The sequence below is a fragment of the Macaca nemestrina genome, chromosome 11 (assembly GCF_043159975.1).
Source record: "Macaca nemestrina isolate mMacNem1 chromosome 11, mMacNem.hap1, whole genome shotgun sequence".
Lineage (NCBI taxonomy): Eukaryota > Metazoa > Chordata > Mammalia > Primates > Cercopithecidae > Macaca > Macaca nemestrina.
In genome coordinates this window covers 99,945,107-99,966,294 of record NC_092135.1, presented here as the reverse complement: position 1 = coordinate 99,966,294, position 21,188 = coordinate 99,945,107, and the positions used below count along the sequence as shown (strand labels likewise).

General features: G+C 45.5%; 1 long non-coding RNA gene across 1 annotated transcript; it reads left to right on the top strand.

Moving 5' to 3' along the window:
• The first annotated feature begins 4,220 nt into the window (after positions 1-4,220).
• LOC105468086 (uncharacterized) lies at positions 4,221-20,563 on the top strand. The gene is made up of 3 exons (XR_979281.2): positions 4,221-4,879; positions 8,676-8,827; positions 18,277-20,563. It is a non-coding gene; the product is annotated as an uncharacterized lncRNA (long non-coding RNA).
• The last annotated feature ends 625 nt before the right edge of the window (positions 20,564-21,188 follow it).

Genomic DNA, 21,188 nt, shown 5'->3' with positions numbered 1-21,188 from the left:
AACCTCCCAAAGTGCTGAGATTACAGGTGTGAGCCACTCACTGCCCAAGGCCTATTTTTTTAGTGTTTTTTTTTTTTTTTTTTTTGACACAAAGTCTCACTCTGTCGCCCAGGCTGGAGTGCAGTGGCCCAGTCTCAGCTCACTGCAACCTCCACCTCCCGGGTTCAAGCTATTCTCCTGCCTCAGCCTCCTGAGTAGCTAGGATTACAGGCACACGCCACCATGCCTGGCTAATTTTTATATTTTTAGTAGAGACAGGGTTTTACCATGTTGGTCATGTTGGTCTCAAACTCCTGACCTCTGATCCACCCGCCTTGGCCTCCCAAAGTGCTGGGATTTCAGGCGTGAGCCACCGCACCGGCCTCTATTTTTTTAGTTTTTAAGACAGGGTCTCACTCTGTCACCCAGGCTAGAGTGCAGTGGCGCGATCTTGACTCACTGCAGCCTTGACCCCCGAGGCTCAAGTGATCCACCCACCTCAGCCTCCTGAGTAGCTGAGATTATAGATGTGTACCACCACGCCCAGCTAATTTTTGCATTTTTTTTGTAGAGACTGGGTTTCACCATGTTGCCCAAGCTGGTCTCGAATTTCTGAGCTTATGCAATCTACCTGCCTTGGCCTCCCAAAGTGCTGGGATTACCCATGGGCGCCACAACACGCTCAGCTACACTTGTTTTTTGTTTTTCCATTTTTTTCGAGATGGAGTTTTGCTCTTGTTGTTGGGTTGCAATGGTGCAATTTTGGCTCACTGCAACCTCTGCCTCCCGGGTTCAAGCGATTCTCCTGCCTTAGCCTCCCGACTAGTTGGGATTACAGGCATGTGCCACCACGCCCGGCTAATTTTTGTGTGTGTGTGTGTGTGTGTTTTTTTTTTTTTAGTAGAGATGGGGTTTCTCCATGTTGGTCAGGCTGGTCTCGAACTCCCAACCTCAGGCAATTCACCTGCCTCGGCCTCCCAAAGTGCTGGGATTACAGGCGTGAGCCACCGCGCCCAGCCTACACTTATTTTTAAATCACTAGCTTGTTCTAAAAAGCCATCATTACCATCAACAAAACAACAAAATTTCCAGCTGTATTGATAATTACTTCTAAAAAGAGAAATCTAAATAAAAATTTATCTCATCTCACCCTTTAAATTTATATCATTTGGCATACTCACAGTTCCTAATAAGTAAATATGAGTTAAACTATTAGGCTAGAAAAGGATATGTCAATTAGCTGGGCATGGTGGCACATGCCTATAGTCCCAGCTACTCGGAAGGCTGAGGCAGGAGAATCGCTTGAACCCAGGTGGTGGAGGTTGCAGTGAGCCAAGATCCGGCCACTGCACTCCAGCCTGGGCAACAGTACGAGACTGTCTCGAAACAAAAAAGAGAAAAGGACACGTCAAGAGTGGCCCACTCTACAAAAATGTGGCTCATACTCAAGTCAGGTATGTGTATGTTTATGTATGTTTGTGTGGATAATCTTGTTTTCAGATCTTCAAAATTTCCCCCGTATACAGCACAGAGCCTGCATATAGCAGATGTACTTTACTGGATACATTGCAATGAGCATCTACCATGAGTGGTAGCACAAATAAAACTTTCTTTTTTTTTTTTTTTTTTTTTTTTTTTTGAGACGGAGTCTCGGTCTGTCGCCCAGGCTGGAGTGCAGTGGCCGGGTCTCAGCTCACTGCAAGCTCCGCCTCCCGGGTTCACGCCATTCTCCTGCCTCAGCCTCCGGAGTAGCTGGGACTACAGGCGCCCGCCACCTCGCCCGGCTAGTTTTTTGTATTTTTAGTAGAGACGGGGTTTCACCATGTTAGCCAGGATGGTCTCGATCTCCTGACCTTGTGATCCGCCCGTCTCGGCCTCCTAAAGTGCTGGGATTACAGGCTTGAGCCACCGCGCCCGGCCACAAATAAAACTTTCAAGATTAACCTTGGAAAATCCCTTCAGTGGCTTTTTTTTCTTTTTTTTTTTTTTTTTTTTTTTTTTTTTGAGACGGAGTTTCACTCTCACCCAGTTTGGAGAGCAGTGGCACGATCTCGGCTCACTGCAACAACCTTTGCCTCCCATGTTCAAGTGATTCTCATGCCTCAGCCTTCCGAGTAGCTGGAATTATAGGTGCCCACCACCACATCTGGCTGAGTTTTGTATTTTTTTTTAGTAGAGATGGAGTTTCACCATGTTGGCCAGGCTGGTCTTAAACTCCTGACCTCAGGTGATCCGTCTGCCTCAGCCTCCCAAAATGCTGGGATTACAGGCATGAGTCACTGTGCCCAGCCCCTTCAATGGCTTATAAAGTATAGTAACATCCTTCACCAAGTTCAACACAGCTAGGTTTTTCTCCAACAATGGATCAGATTGCTATTTGGTTTTAGTTGGGAACCAGATGAATCTGTCGGCACTTATTTACAGGCCCAGATGTACCCTAAACACTTATTTTTCAGACTCTAGCATCTCATTCAGCCTCACCTCTGAGAGGTACGAAGAAAGTAAAACTAGCCAAGCTGACAGTGGGTCCATGACCCTCCTCTTGCCAGCTCTGGGACCTCAGTCACCGAGTGGATGGGTGATTGGAACAGCCACTATTGAAAGAGTTATTTTTTTCTTTCTCTTTCTTTTTGGTGGTGAGCGAGAAGGGCCAAGGGCACACAGTTGAATTTGTATCATGTATGTTATGACTCTACAGTAAACATTTATTGAATTAATAAATGTTTGAGATGATTTTATTTCGTTCAGTTGCTCTATGGACTTTTGTGTGAATGTTAGCTATTTTTCCCTGCTGAAAAAATAACAATGGTGTTAAAGTCTTTAAGTAATGGCAAAGCATGTAGAAAAGGCTAAAAATCACTTTTAAAAGGAGAGAAAAAAAGTCTAGACTACTTGAAGGCCTGATCATAAATATTCTGAATTTCCTAGGGGCACAATATATAGCAATACTGGCAATTTTAATACCATCACTAATCATTTCGAATACTCTGACATCCTTTCACTGTAATACTTGTGTATTTAGTGGAAACTTTCTAAAAAGTCCTGTCACTAGCCAACAAAAGTCATTTCATAGTTATGATGTAATTGTAAGGTAATATTTCAGGGTTGTCAAGATCAAAGACTTGAAATATGACTTACAAAAAAAAAAGTTCAGGAGAGACCCCTCTGAATAACCTTTTAAAGGCCCTAAAGCAATGGCATCTTGTCTTCTGTTTTCCTTAGGGTTTTGGAAACAGAATCATACAAAAGATACATTCTCCAGAGGCACATGAATTAAAATTAAAGAGTGAAAATAAATAATCCTAGAGGAAATTTCTCCCTCTGATTGAAACAGTGGGAAATAGCTGTACTCAATGCATTGGCAATAAAAATAGGAAAACTGTACTCAAATTGTGAATTGGGCCCAATATCAAGATCTGAAAGTGGATGTCATGAAAACCACTTTATGATTATTACATTGACTGAAGGAAATATTTTTATGTGTAGAAATTATCTGTCTAGGTTATCTTCCTGGTCTATATGATACAAAACTAGACATCTTTAAAAATTAAAATTCCATTTGTGCATTTTTCTTTTTTTTTTGTAGAGACGGACTCTTGATATATTGCCCAGGCTGGTCTCCCACTCCTGGCCTCAAGCAATCCCAAAATGCTGGGATTACAGGTATGAGCCACTATGCCCAGCTCTTTCTGTACAATTAAAGCCAAATTGATGTGTAAGTGTTTCTGTATTATTGCTGTTAATAATTGATCTGGTCTGAATGAGCTGATTCTTGGGTGGATTCAGAAAATTATTTTTCTTCTGCCTGTCTAAGGGGATGAAGAAATGAGATGTAGGCTGGGCGCAGTGGCTCACGCCTGTAATCCTAGCACTTTGGGAGGCCAAGGTGGAAGGATTGCCTGAGCCCAGGAGTTCAAGACCAGCCACAGGCAACATGGTGAAACCCATCTCTACAAAAAAGTAAAAAAGTGTAAAAATTAGCCAGGTGTGGTTGCTTGCGCCTGTAGTCCCAGCTGCTTAGGCAGCTGAGGTGGGCGGATCACTTGAGCTCGGAAGGTAGAGATTGCAGTGAGCTGTGATTATACCCTAACCTGAATGACAGAAAGAGAACCAGTCTCAAAAGAGAGAGAGAGAGAGACAGAGAGAGAGAGAGAGAGAGAGAGAGATGTCAAGTTGTAATTCTCCCTTGTAATCCTCCAACTCCCCCAAACAAAAAAAAAAAAAAAAAAGAAAAAGAAAAACAAACAATAATTATTCACATATAAAGCATTTTTAGATGATGATGATTATTTAAAAAAAATCATGATGTGCCAAACCCTTTAAAAGAAAAAGTAAGGAAAAAGAATTGTTGGTGGCACTTCCCTCCCTCTGGTAAGTCAGAGTGGGATTCCAACCCAGGGGCTTTTGTTTGGTTTTGTTTTTAAGAATACTGATCCCTAGGGATGAAACAATTAACTGGAGATCATATATAAGTTAAAAAAAAACCTCTCAATTATATTTTTCCTCCAGAAAGATGTAAATGTTTGCTTTTGTCAAAGGTTTTGCCACCTCCAATGAAAAATTGGAATTGGTACAATGTGCTCTGCGCCCACCTGAAACTTAGATAAGCTACTTCCTAGGAGAGATATCTGCCAAGGGTTTTTCCAAGGTACTTGTCACCTGATGGCTATCCTCCCAGCCAAAGGACAAAGATGTTAATAACAACTGTAGTCATGGTGATAGTAATAATAGTATAGAACCACCACAACAATAGTACCTACCATTTAAGAGGGTCTGCTACTATGTGTCAGACACCAACATTGGCAATTTGCACGTGTTCTTAGTTTGTTAATCTTCACAATGCTCCTTTAATGAAGAGTTCATTATTGCCATTTTACAAATGAGGAAACTGAGCTCAGAGGTATTAAGTAGTTTAATGTCTCATAATACGTGAGTAGTAGAGCTGCAATTTGAACAGCTGTGTGATTTACCCACACTCTTTTATACTCTCCTTGCTAATGCTCTAGCCAACCGATATGGCTATTTCTTGGGAGAGCCAAAGAAGCGGGGAGAGGGCATCTGGGAATTTTTCAGGAGGACTGGAGAATAAATGACTGCACTGTCCATGCCACTGCTTCACTAAGTGCTGAAAGCCAGGTGCATTCACTGTTTAATCCCAGTGTCAGGCACAGAGGAAATCAATAAATGTAAAGTGAATGAAGATAATGGAGGCTAGTTATATTTGTTCTGAATGGAACTGAATTTTAAAACGGCTGTCATATCAACAGTCAGGGTGCCTCAATGTCTGTATAGGAGGGGTTTCAGGAATGGCACACTGGTTGAAAGGGGGCCCAGGTAGACTATCCTGGAGCATGTCAAGGGGCAGGTAAATGGCTTTGATAATGGTGGTAATGGTAAATAGTGACGATGACAACTCAGGATGCACTGAAGTCCTCGCAATACTGCTCAGCATGGAGACTGAGGGTCCTATCCAGCCCAGTGATGGGTCAGTGGTTGCATGGCCATAAAGAGCCTACCACAGACATTACAGGGGGGCTGTGGAGGACAGGAGGGATTGGCCTGGTGCCATTCCCCACCGTGGTCAGCTCTCTGCAGCCAGCAGCACTGCAGCTGGGCTGCCCAGGGTGTTTCCTGCTACGCGATGACAGTGTGATGGAAGAGCCAGCGCCTTGCAGTCCTGCAGCCCTGCCAAACACTGGGAACGTGCGTGTTCACATGCAGTCAGCTGCGTTCCCGAGAACCCACCCAGCCTAGTGGGGCCCACAGACAGGGGTAGGAGGGCCGCCTTCCCTAATGTAACATCTTAGCGCATTAATCACAAGCAAAATCAAAGCAATTTTTCCCCAAACATAAACCTTTGTCGATGACATGGGTTCAGAACGGGCTGCAGCAGGGTCCAGCTGGACTCGCCGGCCCCGTGTCCATGGATGGAATCAAAGAGTACAGAGGATGTAGGAGATAAAGTTTCTCTGTTAGGGAAGAGTTTGAAACTGGCTTCAAAGGAAAGAGAGGGGTGTTATTGTTGAGGTTTGGGTCTCAGAGGAAGACATCATTCCAGCTGAACACTTAAACCAAGCCCACAGAATTGGAAATTCTAGACTTTCTGGTTGGAAGCACCTGGAGGCCCAGGCTTTACTGATCTCTCTTCTCTGGGTTGCAGCAATTTTTTTTTTTTTTTGAGACAGAGTTTTGCTCTTGTCACCCAAGCTGGAGTGCAGTGGCGCGATCTCGGTTCACTGCAACCTCCGCCTCCCGTGTTCAAGTGATTCTCCTGCCTCAGCTTCCCGAGCAGCTGGTATTACAGGCTCCTGCCACTACACGTGGCTAATTTTTTTTTTTTTTTGGTATTTTTAGTAGAGATGGGGTTTCGCCATGTTGGTCAGGCTGGTCTAGAACTCCCGACCTCAAGTGATCCGCCTACCTCGACCTCCCAAAGTGCTGGAATTACAGGCATGAGCCACCCCGCCCAGCCAGCACTTTTAATATGTCTCTCAGAGGGTAGCCCTGGATTAAGCAAGAGCTTCTCCCATTCTCTGGAGGTTTCTTCTCTGCAATCCAACCTCCCTTGCCAGCCTCTGAGTGTATTATTATTATTATTATTATTATTATTATTATTATTCTCGCTCTGTTGCCCAGACTGGTGTACAGTGCAATCTCGGCTCACTGCAACTTCCACCTCCGGGGTTCAAGCAATTTTTGTGCCTCAGTCTTCTGAGTAGTTGGGATTACAGGCGCGAGCCACCACACCCAGTTAATTTTTGTATTTTTAGTAGAAACAGGGTTTCACCATGTTGGCCAGTCTGGTCTCGAACTCCTGGCCTCAAGCGATCCATCCATTTCGGCCTCCCAAGGTGCTGGGATTACGGGCATGAGCCAACATGCCCAGCTTCTCTGAGTGTTTTAAATCCAGAGACCATTTTCTTTCTTGCTAGGCATCTATCTGAGTTATTGTGAGTGAAAGCACCCTGTAAATGAAAATGTACTGTACAAACAGGAATGTCCTTGAAGATGCCTATATTATTCTTAGAGCCTAGAACTGTGCTGACCTGGAGCACAAACATAGTGAAGATCTGTCAAGACCTGGTCCGGTGGCTCATGCCTGTAATCCCAGGACTTTGGGAAGGCTGAGGTGGACAGAATGCTTGAGCTCAGGAGTTTAAGACCAGTCTGGGCAACATGGCAAAACCCCATCTCTACAAAAAATAGAACACAATTAGTCTGGCCTGGTAGCATATGCCTGTGGTCCCAGCTACTCGGGAGGCTGAGGTGGAAGGATCGCTTGAACCAGGGAGTTCGAGGTTGCAGTGAGCTGAGATTGCACCAGTGTACTCCAGCCTGGGTGACAGAGCGAGACCCTGTCTAAAAAAAAAGAAAAAAAATCTGTTGAATAAATAAAACGATTGGAACTTGGAACGGCTCTCTTGTTGGCTGCTGTGAAAACTGTCTCACCACAGCCTGCTTCCAGTTTTACTACAGTTGCCTTGTTTCTATAAGCAAGAAAAAGTGAGGATGTCTGATGAGACATGTCCACAGAGGCAGGGTGTTACATGTAATCTTTCCCAGAGAAAGAGAGGCCATCATAGCCCAGGAAGAGTTCCTACTTTTTCTTTCTTTCCTGGGCAGCCTGGTTATCATGTTTCTAGGGAGATATTTCCCAGAACAGCCCAGAGAAAAGAATTAAGTAAAACTTGGGCCTCTGGGTGCTTTGAACAAGAGGCTATTGGACTTTTGACGCTTTAAATTCTACCAAATTTTGGGGGGAGTACTTTCTCACTTAAGAAATATATCAAAGTGGGACAAACATATAATAAAATTAAGCTCATAAATTTAACAATCACATGTGCTTGCTCTTAGAAGCCTCTAAAATTTATGCCCAAGTTTCGATTTTATCTGTAACTATAACTTTGTTTTCACTAGAAGGGGAAGTTCCTCCAGCAGAGGGTAATTTAATTTTGCCAGTCACCAGACACACTCTGCTTAGACTTGGAATCTTTTAAAAATGGTAGCTTTCTATCAATCACCTACCCAAAGCATGTTTGGATTATGGGCTCTTCTAGAAAGGGGCTGTCTGCTTATTGATGATGTGGTGACCAAGGGGGATGGACCACCTTATCTGTGGCAGCTTCCCAGAGGAAATATGATCAATATCCATGTGTTAATTAGCCGGAAATGACTTGGCCACTGCTCTCTTGCCACGCAGTCTCCCCAGTCCCCTTTCGGTTCAACACTCCCTTCTCTGTGAATGGCCGTCGGACGCTGAAGGGAGAGAAGAATTCAGCAACAGTGAAAACATAACTTTCCACTCCATCACAAGAAGCCAAACACAGCAACCATATTCAAAGAGTTCTTTGTCCACAAGATAACGTTTGAATTGGAAACTTGTTTAGCCAGATTCTCTTGTTATGATTTACTGCTTCATTAGGTAGGGGCAGGGACAGACACGATCCATCCTTTAAATAATAGGAGGATTCCCACAGGAAGGTTCAACAACTCCAAATGTGTATTAAAAAAAAAATCCCTCCCTTTCTCTGCACCTCAGCTTCCAAGGTGGAAAAATGTGCCTCTGACTGCTTGCGGGTGTCCACTTGGGAGAAGGGATTCATGCCCAAATAACCACAGACAAGAGCGTGTGACTTTCAAGTTGGAGAGGAAAAAGTAGCCAAGATCAGTCATATTTAGAATACCTTCTCTCCCAGGGTTTCAAGGCGGGAGCAGAGACAGGAGGAATGGGAAGAGAAGGAGAGAAAAGACGACAGACATCTCTCTCCATTCCTGGGAGAACAATCGCCTTTGTTCACAGCAGGCTGAGAGAACTGCTTGGGAAACGCTGGATCTGGGCTCAGGGCAGGTTAGAGCCTGTGTGTACGCGTGAGGTCTCCCGGTGACCAAGGGCCCAGGTGGGTGGGCCTGGAATGCTGATACTGGAGCGGGGCTGAGGGGGTGTGTTGGCCCATTGTCTGCCCACCTGCACCCAGAGCTCCCCACTGTGTCGCCTCCTCAAGCCCCCTGCAGCATTCCCGGTGGGGGATGGAGGGAGCAGGGATTTCCTGCCTCCCTCAGGAGAGCCTGGTTGGCTTTTAGGGATGGACTGATATTCCAATTGCCCAGTTGTGGGGGAGTTGGCGGGGAGGAAGGGTCTGGTCCAGGTTGGGCCATAATTACCTGGGGAGTTAAAAAGGAAAACAAAACAAATTCCTGGGGCCCTTAAGGTCTTTTGAATCTGAATCTCCGTGGAGATCAGGCTTGAGATCTCCATGGAGATCCGGGTATTTCTCATGCTACTGATGGGAAACCGATGACTTGTAAGATGCCTTTTAGCATGAATATAGTCTATGCTTTGTCTTGAACCTGCTAATGCATGTGAACTAGTTGGGAATTCCAAATCTAAAAATTGGCCAAACTGCTCTGGGGCTTGCATGGTCCCTGGGGGCAACCTCCTGCAACTAACGTGTTTCCTAAGATGGGTTTGGGGAGGCCTGTTCACCTGGAATCCTTCAACCTCTGGACTCCTAGAACATAGACTGATAGAGTCATCGGGCTTATGTTTTCAAGGCCTGGTGTCTTGGAAAAGTCAGGCATGGTTGATTGTAGACCCAGGTCAGCTGCTGGGAAACCGGAGAGAATGGGACTAAGAAGCCACTGACATGGTGAAGACCAGGATGTCCTGCACAGCAAGGCCCCTCCAGGCTCCATCTCATCCCTTCTCCTGGCCCACCTGAGCTCTTGGGGGTGGCCCACCTGCTCCCTTCCCTGCTTGGCAACCTCCCCTCTTTGCATTTTGACTTTTTCCCTCTAACACCCCTTTTGTTTTTTTCTTATGATTTATTTATTCATTTTATTTTATTCCTCATGCCCCACTCCCTTTTCTCAATTCCTTAGGCAACTATTCTCATGTCCTGAGAGTAGATCTTTTGGTTTGTGTGTGGTCTTGCAAAATGTGTATTGCTGTTTTGGTCATCAATTCATTCAACAAGTATTTGTTGAGTACCTGCTTTGTGCCAGGCATTCGGGGATACATTAGTGAACAAAACTGACAAGGATTCCTGGAATATGTATTCTAACAGAGGATGCAACACAATCATCTATACACATAAAAAGACAAAAAATTATCAGTATGTTAGAAGTTGGTAAGTGCTGTCGGAAAGAATAATCCAGAAAAGGGGATCAAGAGTACTGGAGGGAGAAGGAGAGTTTGGGCAGGATGCTGTATTTTTAATTCACATATATAGTATTACTACATATCTCATTTTATCTTCTGCTTTTTTTTTTTTTTGCTTTAGCACCAAATTTTAAAGATTCTTGCAAGCTGCTATGAGTGCGTTTAATTTGTTGCTTCTAACTGCTGTGTCATATTCCATCATTTGTGTTTACCACGATTACTTATTCACCCACCCGGAGATGGATGCTCCGATTCCTCCCAATTCCTCATGCAATCTGCATTATTGTAGGTTAGAAAATGTAGTTGGGATCAGCTCGGCATGGTGGCTCATGCTTGTAATCCTAGCACTTTGGGAGGCCAAGGCAGGTGGATCATGAGGTGAGGAGATCAAGACCATTCTGGCTAACATGGTGAAATCCTGTCTCTACTAAAAATACAAAAAAATTAGCCCGGTGTGGTGGTGCATGCCTGTAATCCCAGCTACTCGGGAAGCTGAGGCAGGAGAATCGCTTGAACCCGGGAGGTGGAAGTTGCAGGGAGTTGAGATCGTGCCACTGCACTCCAGCCTGGCAACCAAGTGAGAAAGAAAGAGAAAGAGAGAGAGAGAGAGAGAGAGAAAGAAAGAAAAGAAAGAAAGAAAGAAAATGTAGTTGGGATCTATACAGAATGGAGTTACTGTATTATAAATTCTGCCTGTACTTAATTTTACTAAATGTGCCAAATTGCTCCCCAGAGCTGCTGCAACAGCCCACACTCCCATCAGCATGTACAAGGGTGCCTATGTCCCCCTAACCCTGCCAACACTTGGTATTATCCAGCTTCCTGGATTTTTCCCCCAGAGCATTCTGGCTTCTGTTATTGCCTCTTCTGTTAAAATAACCTTCTGTCATTGCTTTCCATGGCCCTGTACTCACTTCAGCTCTCATTTTCACTCCCTCCTCTCCGCTTCCTTCTGACTGCTGACATCTCTTGAATGTACTGCTGAACTGTCTGTTTTTCTACCTCAAGGTTCATTCCATTTGGGCTTCATATCCTGAGGTGAGAATTCCCACATCCTAGTTACAAGGAACTGTCCTAATGACTATAGACTATCCTGCCCTTCCCTGGTGAAGCAGTTTTGCTTCTATGCCATTTTCATGAAGTCCAACCCTGAGTAGGGCCTGCAGTGGTTTCATCAAATCTAAATTCTCCCAGCTGCCTTCAAGACTTCAACCAATTTGGCCTGCTCTTCTCCCACTACTTGAGCGTTTGCACATATTCCTCCCTCATCCAGAACTCGCCTCTCTCCCACTTTTCCTAGATCAGCCTGGCTCATCCTGCTCTCAGCAGAGTTTCGCTTTCTCCTCTCCTCTCGATTCTCAGATAGGTGGCCCCCAGCACTGCGCTCTGTACTCGCCCTGTTGTAACAAGTCTTCAGCCTCCTTGTTGCAGACACCACTAGCCTCAAGCTCTCTGGTGGAAGGACTGTATCTTATCCACTGTCATAGACCCAGGACTGACAATTCAATTGATATTCATTGACTAAGTGAGGGAGGGAAGGAATGAGTAAGTGAGTGAAGACTGTCCATCTCTCACACATATGATTGTTGCCAGCATCAGGTTTTCATGCCCACTTGAAATAGTTCTCTCCTTGTTTTAGTCCACTCAGACTGCTATAACAAAATATCATAAACCGTGTAGCTTATGAACAACAGCATAAGCTATGTTATGCAGTTCTCACAGTTCTGGAGGCTGGGAACTCCAAGATCAAGGGTGATTTGGTGTCTGGTGAGGGCCTACTTTCTAACTCTTGAACAGCACCTTCCTGCTGTGTCCTCACATAATGGGGGTGAGGTGTCTCTCTTGGGCCTCTTTTATTAAGGCACTAATCCTTTTCCTAAGGGTGGGGCTCTCATGACCTAGTCACCTTCTAAAGGTTCCACCTCCTAATACCATCACCTTAGGGGTAGGGATTTCAACACAGGAATTTGGGAGAGACATTCAGACAATAGCACTCTTCTACGCATTCATCTGCTTCTCTTGTTTTTCAAAATTTGTTTTAAAACCCAGCAACTACGTAAGTCTTACCCATACCCCTAACCTGATTGCTATTTCTCTCTTTCTCTTTTTTTGTTTCTTTTTTTTTTTTTTTTTTGAGATGAAGTCTCACTCTGTTGCCCAGGCTGGCATGTAGTGGCATGATCTTGGTTCACTGCAACCTCCACCTCCTGAGTTCAAGAGATTCTTGTGTCTCAGCCTCCCAAGTAGCTGGGATTATAGGCACCCACCACCATGCCTGGCTAATTTTTATATTTTTAGTAGAGACAGAGTTTCACCATGTTGGCCAGGCTGGTCTCAAACTCCTGACCTCAAGCAATCCGCCTACCTCAGCCTCCCAAAGTGTTGGGATTATAGGTGTGAGCCACGGTGCCCGGCCAGCTCTGTCTGTCTGTCTCTCTCTTTTTTTTTTTTTGACTCCTGCATTCTTTGTTTGTAATACTCTGGAGCCAGTTTTCCCATTGGACTTAGGGTTTGTGAATGCCTCTGGCCACATTATAGAGAAAACAGACTCTAATGGGTCTTCCTGCTTTCACCTCTCATCTGCTATATTCGGTCCTTAAGGAGTTTCCTAGAGGTTTTCTCTGCAGCCCATCCTCTTACGTTACATCATTTGTGACAGTGATTTGTAACATTTGTTGCTTTACGTTCTCCAGTATCCATTCATCTATTTACCCAGGTTATAGTTCCCAGGCTTCCTTTAGAGAAACCACCTCTCCTTTACTTTCAACCCACCTTCGGAGGTGGTGGGGAGACAGCATGGGATGTAATCCTCGACCAATCAGTCCATTCATTCCCCAGGCTACAATGATTGGTTAGCAATGTCATATGACCCAGTCAGAGCCAATGAGACACAATGAGGCTTTTGCGGGGACTAGAGAGAGAGAGAGAAGAAGAGCACTTTCTCCTGCTGGACTTAACCTGAAGGGATGTCAGGTCTAGAGGTTCTAGCAGCCACCTTGTCACCATGGGGAAAAAGACCATCTGAGAAGGAAGCCAATCCCACAGAAGCGGATCCAAGATACAGGAAGAGTGAAACTGGTCTTCTAAAGCTGTACCTGAAGTCACCTTACTCCTGCCATTTTTTAGTACATGAGTCAAAGCTGTTTTGGGACCATGGTAATTCATTATTTGGTATTTATATTTGATGTTTAATATTGAATAAGGAGCAGGATATTGTGGTGGGAAAAAAAGCAGTGAACCAGGAATAAGGGTTTCAGACAAACTCATCTACTAGCTAGCCATGTGATCATGGTCAAGTTATGACACCTATCTGAGTGTCCAACTCCTCGTCTGGGCAGTAGGGAGCTGGACGAGATCAAGGCTCACATCGCACCAGTATGTACCAGCCCCGAGCTCCAGCTGCCTTCTGGTCTGACACGCCACTTGTTAAATATCTTAAATCTGGACCAAATAGGCTCAACATTCTTGTACTTCTGTTGTTCTTTGATTTTAGGCAGGGAAAATCTGATCCTTTATAATCCCTGAAATTCAGATCCAAGCACACCTCCTATAAGGTGCAAGAAGAAGCATGTTGTATTAAAACCGACAAATAGAATATTTCTACTCCCCATACATGATTTCTGCCCTCACTAAGTTTCCTGTAGATTCATCTTGCCTCAGTGGTGTCTGATTGAGGAAAAAGAGAAAAAGTCGGTCTAGGCCTCAGCCTGGAGCATGACTTCAGGCATGTGATTTATCTGTCATTACACTGTGGGTGGAGATGACAAAAAAGATAATTCATGATGACATCAGTAATGGAGTTGTGAAGTTTTTTTGTTTTGTTTTGTTTTTGTTTGTTTTGCCTAGATTCTGAGACTTTATAGATTTTTTCTTTCATGTGTTTAGAATTTTAAGTTTTTTTTTTTTTTTTTTTTTTTTTTTTGGAGACCGAATGTCTCTCTGTCACCCAGGCTGGAGTGCAGTGGTGTGATCTTGTCTCACTGCAACCTCTGCCTCCCGGGTTCAAGCAATTCTCCTGCCTCAGCCTCCTGAGTGGCTGGAATTATCATTACAGGCATGCGCCACCATGCCTGGCTAATTTTTGTATTTTTTGTGGAGATGGAGTTTCAGCATGTTGGCCAGGCTGGTCTCAAACTCCTGACCTCAAGTGATCTGCCCATTTTGGCCTGCCTAAGTGCTGGGATTACAGGCATGAGCCACCAAGCCCAGCTCAATTTTTTTTTTTTTTTTTTTGAGACAGACTCTCGCTCTGTAGCCTAGGCTGGAGTGCAGTGGCACAATCTCGGCTCACTGCAAGCTCCACCTCCCAGGTTCACGCCATTCTCCTGCCTCAGCCTCTCAAGTAGCTGGGACTACAGGTGCCCACCACCACGCCTGGCTAATTTTTTGTATTTTTAGCAGAGACAAGGTTTCGCCGTGTTAGCCAGGATGGTCTCGATCTCTTGACCTCGTGATCCGGCCGCCTTGGCCTTCCAATGTGCTGGGATTACAGGCATGAGCCACCATGCCCGGCCTGCTAAAAATTTTTTTTTTTAAACACAAATGTTTCCCCATATTTTTTGCTAGAAAGAAATCATACAACCTTTACCCTATGATTGATATTTTTCATTGTTGTCTTCAAGCTTAGCAAAATATTTCTCAGACAAGTTAAATATTTCTGGGCCTACTTGTGTCAAAGTAGCATACAGAATATACAAATCAGTAATAGGATTTTTTTCTCTTAGAGACAGGGTCTCTCTATGTTGCCCAGGCTGGAGTGTGGTGGCTATTCACAGGTGCAGTCATAGTGTGCTGCAGCCTCAAACTCCTGGCCTCAGGTGATCCTCCTGCCTCAGCCTCCCAAGTAACTGGGAGTACAAGTGCATGCCACTGTGCTGGCTCAGTAATAGAATTTCTAATAGATGAATTCACATGGTCCAAACCTCCTGGGCTTGGCATTTGAGAAACATGGTCAAGGACAGTTTGATTTGAGTGTATAACTAAGTTCTGCTGATTATCATAATACTTCCAATAGCCCACGATGGATGAAATGAACACAATTAAGAAAAGTGAATATATAAATAAAAAAGCCAGCTGAGTGCGGTGGCTCATGCCTGTAATCCCAGCACTTTGGCAGGCCGAGGTGGGCGGATCACTTGAGGTCAGGAGTTTGAGACGAGCCTGGCCAACACATGGTGAAACCCTGTCCGTACTAAAAAATACAAAAATTAGTTGGGCGTGGTGACACAGGCCTGTAATCCCAGCTTCTCCGGAGGCTGAGGCAGGAGAATCGCTTGAACCAGAGAGGTGGAGGTTGTGATGAGCTGAGATCGTGCCACTGCACTCCAGCCTGCGCAACAGAGCAAGACTCTGTCTCAAAAACAAAATACAACAAAACACCCCACAGAAAATTCTCTTGGCTCAAAGAAGCCTAATTGACTTGAGAGATCTTTACAAAGTAGTTTTGATTCACTCATTCTTATCTATTGGCAAATCCTCTTGGTTCTGCCTTAAAAAGGACATCCCATATGCATCTGCTTCTTACCCTCCATTGCTTCTACCTTGGCTCAAAGCTCGACTCTCTCTCACCTGAACTCTGTCGTATGTTCCTGTCTTCCATTTTTGGCCCCTTCCAGTTTATCCTCCACAGTGTAGGCATATATCACATCCCTGCTCAATATCCTCTTATGGTTTCCCACTGTACTCAGTATAAACCCCATGGCCTTACCTTGACTTTCAAGGCCCAGCCTGTGCTGGCCCCTGGCAGCCTCTCTAGCATCATCTCCTCCCACTGTGCTCCAGCTGCTGGACTCCATGCTGTTCCCAGAAATGCCCAGCATCTGCCTAACCCAGGATCACTGCCTTTGCTGTTCCCTCCATCTGGACTGCTCTTTGTCAGACATATTTGCAATTCCCCACCCACATCATTCAGGTCTCCCCTCAGTTGTTGGCAGTGTCCCTCATGACTATCTGAAACAGTAGCCAGCATTCCACTCTAATTAGCTTTGTCTTATTTAGCATGTAGTCTTACCTGACATCATGTATTTATTTGTTTACTGTTCCTTGATGTCAGGAATTGTTGTTTGTGTTAATTCAATACAATGTCTTCCAAAGCTTAGAATAACGTCTGACACATAATAGATGCACAGCATATGATGAATGAATGAATTTATTTGAAAAATAAGTATTTTTTTAAAAAAGAAAGAAAAATAAGTATCTTATTGATTGATTGATTGATTGAGACAGGGTCTTGCTCTGTTGCCCAGGCTGGAGTGCAGTGACATGATCTCAGCTTACTGCAACCTCTGCCTCAAGTGATTCTCTTGCCTTAGTCTCCCAGGTAGCTGGGACTACAGGTATGTGCCAATGTGCCCAGCTAATTTTTAATTTTTTTGTAGAAATGAGGTCTCGTTATATTGTCCAGGCTAGTATTTTAAAATAAATATTTAAAACCTATATGCTGAGCATTGGCATTAGGTTAGTAATGAAATAAGAAAATAATTTTGGGTTGTAAAAGAAAAAACTCTCTGAAAACACATTTATAAAGAGAGATGTGGCTGGGTGTGGTGGCTCACACCTGTAATCCCAGGACTTTGGGAGGCAGAGGCGGGTGGATCACCTGAGGTCAGGAGTTTGAGACCAGCCTGGCCAACATGGTGAAACCTCAACCTCGTCTCCACTAAAAATACAAAAAATTAGCTGAGCATGTGGCGCGCACCTGCAATCCCAGCTACTGGAGAGGCTGAGGCAGGAGAATCGCTTGCAACTGGGAAGTGGAGGTTGCAGTGAGCCCAAATCACGCCTCTATACTCCAGCCTGGGCAACAGAGTGAGACTCCATCTCAGTAAAGTAAAATAAAATAAAATAAAATAAAATAAAATAAAATAAAACAAAAGAGACATGTTAAAATCTGTAAACAAAATAGAAACACAGGGGTTATAGCTCAGTGGTAGAGTATTTGACCACAAAACAGAAACATGAAAACATTTAAAAGAGCTGTAGTCTCAGATGCCGGTGGGCAATGGGCATTATCTAATAGCCTAAGTGGTGGTTAAGTATGTCTTGGGACCTATTAGTCCTAACCCGGGGGAAAGGCTGCTCAGCCCTGTTGATTACAGACCAGCTGTGCCTGAAGTCACAGGTTCCTGCCCTACGTGAGCCTGTCAGCTTTGTTTTTACCACAACCCTGGATCTGTGGCTTTTACCCCAACCAGCCTCCCCTGACCAAACATGACTGTGGCCTCCAAGGAGACCACTTAAGGAGAGATGAATGGATTTGCACAGAGCCATCACTGATCTGGAAAACCACTCAAAGCCAGCTGCTGTGTCTGAAGACCACACAGTCACGGTGGAGGGGAAGTGTGATTGCATGGAGAGGGAGTGGGGAGTGACGGTTTCATGGCGGGGTAGTTTGGTCTGTGAAGCATTCTGGGCCTCATAAATGGTGCCTGGTTCAGGAAAATTACCTGACTTACTTTTACCAACTCCATTTATTATTATTATTATTATTGTTGTTTGAGACAGGATCTCACTGTGTTGCCCAGGCTGGAGTGCAGTGGTGCAATCTTGGCTCACTGCAACCTCTACCTCCTGGGCTCAAAGCAATCTCCCACCTCAGTCTTCCAAGAAGCTGGGATTACATGCATGTACCAACATACCGGGCTAATTTTTTCTTTCTTTTTTTTTTTTGAGATGGAGTCTCGCTCTGTTGCCCAGGCTGGAGTGCTGTGCTGTGGTCTTGGCTCACTGCAGCCTCTGGGTCCCAGGTTCAAGCAATTCTCGTGCCTCAGCCTCCTGAGTAGCTGGGATTACAGGTGCATGTGACCATGCCTGGCTAATTTCTGTATTTTTAGTGGAGACAGGGTTTTACCATGTTGGCCAGGCTGGTCTCAAACTCCTGTACTCAAGGGATCCACCTGCCTTGGCCTCCCAAAGTGCTGGGACTGCAGGCGTGAGCCACTGTGCCTGGCTACCAAATCCATTTGAAGTGGGCACTAACCATAATATCCTCATTGTCAGTTTTCAAATGAAAACAGCTGTAAAATATCCCTGAAAACCCCCAATAGGGTCTTCTGTTGATTGCCCACGTGTGTGTGCTGGTATTTCACGTGCTCCTCTATCACTCAGAAGAGCTAAGGTGGTGCCATTCCTTCTCGCAGGTGGAGAAAATGAAGCAGAGACACTTATATGACTCACTTAAGGTCATCTATGTCGGTGCCACTTCTCAGACTCCAGCTGTCCTCATATCCCCAGAAATGCTTTTTCAGGTCAACGGTGCCTTTAAGTCCTTGGATTCCAGCTGGTAATAAATTTTTCCTGCCATTAGTTAATAAAGGAAATAGGGGTTGCCTAGAAGCAAGCAGAAATGATTGGGAGGAAGCTGAGGAAACATGCTAGCACCTCTGTTTTATTCTTTGTCTTTAGAGAGAAGATTCTATATCACATACAAGGAAGCAGGGGATTCAGGGACAAGCCCTGACTCTACAGTCACTCGGGTTGTGGGTGAAGACTCAGCATTGCCCTGGCACTTTCATCAATAGGGTCCCAGGGGGCCCACAGGGCTCAGTATCTTACACATGCAGTTCATGTACCAGCTGTTGCAGGAAACAGGTTCTCTGGAGGTTAAAAAAGAAAGGCAATTTTTCTACTTTGGATCAGGCCAGGTAAAATGGTGGCTGAGGCTGTCCCTGTTCTGAGTCTCAGGAACTCAGAGCAGGTGCTCATAGGTCATGAGATCAGCATCAGACAAGAGTAGATAAACAGAAACATTTTTTCCCAGTACAAAGCCAGGTCTGTGCGGCCCCGTGTCATGTTGTACCTGGTTGTATGTGTTGAAGTCTCTGAGCTACTCCCACAGTCAAGCTGGTCACAAATCGGATTGGGCCTCATTTTCACCCTGAGGGAAACTGATGCTAAGAGTTGCTGAGGCCTGCCCCAAAGCTTATGGCAGGAGAGTCAGCTGGAGGTCAGGTTCCTTTCCTCTAATCTCAACAGGACTCTCCCCACTGGTACGCTACAATAGCTCGGAAGGTAATCGCACTTGTCAGCATGGCCTTTCTGGAATATGTGCAGTTCATATTCTGGGAAGGGCAGGCAGCGGGGGTGAAGGTGAGACAGGAAATCTTTTTGGAGGCTCTGAAGCCATTCCGGTTTTGGAGCATCCCCAGCAACTCCCACAGAGTCAAGCCTTTTAAACTGCCTTTTGGAGAGTTTCGACTGAGAGCAAGGCTGCCTCAATCTGCTCCTGCCCAACTTCCTTTCTGTGAGGCCTCATGAGAGGACCAGAGCAGCGCCCCAGGGAGGATGCAAGGAGAATGGGCTGATTGAGCGATGTGGGCACAGGGCTGGCAGGCTGCCACCGTGCTGTCTGTCAGCAGGCTACAGGGTGGCTTTTCTTCTTGGTTTGCTCTCAGAGCCAGGGAGGCTGGGTGCCAGGGAGAGTATTTTCTTTGTTTGGGAAAAGCCGTGTCCGTCTGGCTTGCTCTGTAGCCTGTAGCCTCTTGCCTGAGAAGCTTTCCTGCCACTGGACATGGATCCCACTGGCAGGGTCTCTGCTGTGACCGACAGGAGATGCCGGCCCTGGGAGAGGCAGCCAGTGAGGGCCCTACACAGAGCATGCCTGTGCCTGGACTGACCCAGCCTTCAGTTCATCCACCTTACAGACATTGGCTCAGGGTCTCCCCTGGTGGAATGTGGACTATGGCCTGTTGTTACAGGCGCAGGTAGATTGTCAGGAATGGTGCTCCAGTATTCTCGGCTTGGGGGATCTTGCATCCTGCATAGCCCCTTTATTTTTTGCAGATAAGGAAACTGAGACTCAGAGATCTGAAATAGCTTGTGCAAGGTCACACAAGAAAGCCAGGTTCAAGGCCTGGCTCCACCACTGCCTTGTCATGTGGCCTTGAGTGAGTTCCTTGGCCTTGCTGGGCCTGTTTCCTCATCTCTGAAGGGGGATAAGTACCTAGTCCACAAGGCTAATGTGGGAGTTAAATGAGATGATCCAGCCAAGGGCCTCATCAAAGGCCCTCTGCTCATGGGAGGAGTTCCGTACAGTCCACCTCCATCTCTGAATCTGCATTACCCTTGTTTTATTATTATCATGTAGTTGGCAACAACCACTACAATCAAATGAAGACCTCGGAAGCCAAGGCTGTGCAGCTGTTGCACAAAGTTCCTCGAAAGTCCCTCTTGCCTTCCATCCTCCCCATGTTCCCACATGGTAGAGATGGCAAATCTCCTTTCTTTAATTTTACTGATGAGATAAAACTTCAGTCAAAGATGTGTCCTAAACCTGTGCTCTCCACTTCCTGGTTTCCCTGCTCTTTCTGTCTCCACCTGCTGCCAATTAGAATATTCCCGCTGGTAGGATATTCCAGCCATGGGGGTGCTGAGTGTGGGCAAGAAGGAATACCCCCTCCCACCCCAAATCAACGGCAATCACCTCTGCATTCTTACTGTTTTCTGTTTGTTATTGGGTTCATCTTCAGGGGTTGGGGGTTGGGGGCTAAGGACTGGGGGCCCTTGACTGACTGCACAGGGCTGGATCTGAAGGAGCAGATAGAACACATTTCCCAGCTCCGGGGCTGTGGCCAGTGACAACTTTAACAGCAAAGAATTACCATCAATTGTGTCCTGTGGCTGAAGGGATTTATGGACATTTTATGTGACTTTATGGACACAGACCCAAGGTTCCAACTGAACAGAGCCAGGGGGAAACACAGTGGCCCTCGTTAAACGGAAAGAATGAGTTTAATGTATACAGGGAGAGGGCAAGGGGTGGCAGGGGGAGACAGAAGGAAAGGAGGTTCACCGTGTTAAATATTTACAATCTGGGGCTTGGGTCCTGTATTTCCAAAGGTGGCGGCAGGAGGGTAATTTCCGTAATATATTCCTCCCTCAAAACCCACCTTGCATGAGAAACTGCAGCAGGCACAAAACATTGCTCATGAATATTAATCAGTAAACTCTCCCTGCCATTTGGGAATGGCGGCTGGTACTAAAATACTTCCTCCCCAACCTCCAAAGGCAAACAGCCCCCAAGGAAAACCCTGAAGCCAGCTCCCCAGGCTGA